Here is a 4256-nt window from a genome sequence, read left to right on the forward strand (position 1 = left end):
AGAGAGAGATGGAACAGTGATAACCCCACAGAGAGAGAGATGGAACAGTGATAACCCCATAGAGAGAGAGAGATGGAACAGTGATAACCCCATAGAGAGAGAGAGATGGAACAGTGATAACCCCATAGAGAGAGAGAAAGAGATGGAACAGTGATAACCCCACAGAGAGAGAGAGAAAGAGATGGAACAGTGATAACCCCATAGAGAGAGAGTGAGAGAGAGAGATGGAACAGTGATAACCCCACAGAGAGAGAGAGAGAGAGATGGAACAGTGATAACCCCATAGAGAGAGAGAGAGAGATGGAACAGTGATAACCCCATAGAGAGAGAGAGAGAGATGGAACAGTGATAACCCCATAGAGAGAGAGAGAGAGATGGAACAGTGATAACCCCATAGAGAGAGAGAGAGAGATGGAACAGTGATAACCCCACAGAGAGAGAAAAAAAGATGGAACAGTGATAACCCCACAGAGAGAGAGAGATGGAACAGTGATAACCCCACAGAGAGAGAAAGAGATGGAACAGTGATAACCCCATAGAGAGAGAGAGATGGAACAGTGATAACCCCACAGAGAGAGAGAGAGAGATGGAACAGTGATAACCCCATAGAGAGAGAGAAAGAGATGGAACAGTGATAACCCCACAGAGAGAGAGAAAGAGATGGAACAGTGATAACCCCACAGAGAGAGAGAAAGAGATGGAACAGTGATAACCCCATAGAGAGAGAAAGAGATGGAACAGTGATAACCCCATAGAGAGAAAGAGATGGAACAGTGATAACCCCATAGAGAGAAAGAGAGATGGAACAGTGATAACCCCATAGAGAGAGAGAGATGGAACAGTGATAACCCCATAGAGAGAGCGAGATGGAACAGTGATAACCCCATAGAGAGAGCGAGATGGAACAGTGATAACCCCATAGAGAGAGAGAGATGGAACAGTGATAACCCCATAGAGAGAGAGAGATGGAACAGTGATAACCCCATAGAGAGAGAGAGATGGAACAGTGATAACCCCATAGAGAGAGAGAGATGGAACAGTGATAACCCCATAGAGAGAGAGAGATGGAACAGTGATAACCCCACAGAGAGAGAGAGAGAGAGAGAGAGAGAGAGAGATGGAACAGTGATAACCCCACAGAGAGAGAGAGATGGAACAGTGATAACCCCATAGAGAGAGAGAGAGAGATGGAACAGTGATAACCCCATAGAGAGAGAGAGAGAGAGAGATGGAACAGTGATAACCCCACAGAGAGAGAGAGATGGAACAGTGATAACCCCACAGAGAGAGAAAGAGATGGAACAGTGATAACCCCATAGAGAGAGAGAGATGGAACAGTGATAACCCCAGAGAGAGAGAGAGAGATGGAACAGTGATAACCCCACAGAGAGAGAGAGAGAGATGGAACAGTGATAACCCCATAGAGAGAGAGAAAGAGATGGAACAGTGATAACCCCATAGAGAGAGAGAGAGATGGAACAGTGATAACCCCACAGAGAGAGAGATGGAACAGTGATAACCCCACAGAGAGAGAAAAAAAGATGGAACAGTGATAACCCCACAGAGAGAGAGAGATGGAACAGTGATAACCCCACAGAGAGAGAAAGAGATGGAACAGTGATAACCCCATAGAGAGAGAAAGAGATGGAACAGTGATAACCCCACAGAGAGAGAGAGAGAGATGGAACAGTGATAACCCCACAGAGAGAGAGAGAGATGGAACAGTGATAACCCCATAGAGAGAGAGAAAGAGATGGAACAGTGATAACCCCATAGAGAGAGAGAAAGAGATGGAACAGTGATAACCCCACAGAGAGAGAGAAAGATATGGAACAGTGATAACCCCATAGAGAGAGAAAGAGATGGAACAGTGATAACCCCATAGAGAGAGAGAGAGATGGAACAGTGATAACCCCATAGAGAGAAAGAGAGATGGAACAGTGATAACCCCATAGAGAGAAAGAGAGATGGAACAGTGATAACCCCATAGAGAGAAAGAGAGATGGAACAGTGATAACCCCATAGAGAGAGCGAGATGGAACAGTGATAACCCCATAGAGAGAGATGGAACAGTGATAACCCCATAGAGAGAGAGAGATGGAACAGTGATAACCCCATAGAGAGAGAGAGATGGAACAGTGATAACCCCATAGAGAGAGAGATGGAACAGTGATAACCCCATAGAGAGAGAGAGATGGAACAGTGATAACCCCACAGAGAGAGAGAGAGATGGAACAGTGATAACCCCATAGAGAGAGAGAGATGGAACAGTGATAACCCCATAGAGAGAGAGAGATGGAACAGTGATAACCCCATAGAGAGAGAGAGAGAGATGGAACAGTGATAACCCCATAGAGAGAGAGAAAGAGATGGAACAGTGATAACCCCACAGAGAGAGAGAGAAAGAGATGGAACAGTGATAACCCCATAGAGAGAGAGTGAGAGAGAGAGATGGAACAGTGATAACCCCACAGAGAGAGAGAGAGAGAGATGGAACAGTGATAACCCCATAGAGAGAGAGAGAGAGATGGAACAGTGATAACCCCATAGAGAGAGAGAGAGAGATGGAACAGTGATAACCCCATAGAGAGAGAGAGAGAGATGGAACAGTGATAACCCCACAGAGAGAGAGATGGAACAGTGATAACCCCACAGAGAGAGAAAAAAAGATGGAACAGTGATAACCCCACAGAGAGAGAGAGATGGAACAGTGATAACCCCACAGAGAGAGAAAGAGATGGAACAGTGATAACCCCATAGAGAGAGAGAGATGGAACAGTGATAACCCCACAGAGAGAGAGAGAGAGATGGAACAGTGATAACCCCATAGAGAGAGAGAAAGAGATGGAACAGTGATAACCCCACAGAGAGAGAGAAAGAGATGGAACAGTGATAACCCCACAGAGAGAGAAAGAGATGGAACAGTGATAACCCCATAGAGAGAGAAAGAGATGGAACAGTGATAACCCCACAGAGAGAGAAAGAGATGGAACAGTGATAACCCCATAGAGAGAAAGAGAGATGGAACAGTGATAACCCCATAGAGAGAGAGAGATGGAACAGTGATAACCCCATAGAGAGAGCGAGATGGAACAGTGATAACCCCATAGAGAGAGAAAGAGATGGAACAGTGATAACCCCATAGAGAGAGAGAGATGGAACAGTGATAACCCCATAGAGAGAGAGAGATGGAACAGTGATAACCCCATAGAGAGAGAGAGATGGAACAGTGATAACCCCATAGAGAGAGAGAGATGGAACAGTGATAACCCCACAGAGAGAGAGAGATGGAACAGTGATAACCCCATAGAGAGAGAGAGATGGAACAGTGATAACCCCACAGAGAGAGCGAGATGGAACAGTGATAACCCCATAGAGAGAGAGAGATGGAACAGTGATAACCCCATAGAGAGAGAGAGATGGAACAGTGATAACCCCATAGAGAGAGAGAGATGGAACAGTGATAACCCCATAGAGAGAGAGAGATGGAACAGTGATAACCCCATAGAGAGAGAGAGATGGAACAGTGATAACCCCATAGAGAGAGAGAGATGGAACAGTGATAACCCCATAGAGAGAGAGAGATGGAACAGTGATAACCCCATAGAGAGAGAGAGATGGAACAGTGATAACCCCATAGAGAGAGAGAGATGGAACAGTGATAACCCCATAGAGAGAGAGAGATGGAACAGTGATAACCCCATAGAGAGAGAGAGATGGAACAGTGATAACCCCATAGAGAGAGAGAGATGGAACAGTGATAACCCCATAGAGAGAGAGAGATGGAACAGTGATAACCCCATAGAGAGAGAGAGATGGAACAGTGATAACCCCATAGAGAGAGAGAGATGGAACAGTGATAACCCCATAGAGAGAGAGAGATGGAACAGTGATAACCCCATAGAGAGAGAGAGGGAACAGTGATAACCCCATAGAGAGAGAGAGGGAACAGTGATAACCCCACAGAGAGAGAGAGATGGAACAGTGATAACCCCACATAGAGAGAGAGATGGAACAGTGATAACCCCACAGAGAGAGAGAGATGGAACAGTGATAACCCCATAGAGAGAGAGAGATGGAACAGTGATAACCCCATAGAGAGAGAGAGATGGAACAGTGATAACCCCATAGAGAGAGAGTTGGTGGTGAGAGACAAAGAAAAGAAAGGGAGATACAAGTATCTAGAGGTCTTCCCGAGGCAAGGTAACCGTGCCATCTGCAGGAGGATAGAAACAGGAAGGGGAGGAGTCACTCAC

This window comes from Oncorhynchus clarkii, unplaced genomic scaffold (assembly GCF_045791955.1).
Source record: "Oncorhynchus clarkii lewisi isolate Uvic-CL-2024 unplaced genomic scaffold, UVic_Ocla_1.0 unplaced_contig_8694_pilon_pilon, whole genome shotgun sequence".
Lineage (NCBI taxonomy): Eukaryota > Metazoa > Chordata > Actinopteri > Salmoniformes > Salmonidae > Oncorhynchus > Oncorhynchus clarkii.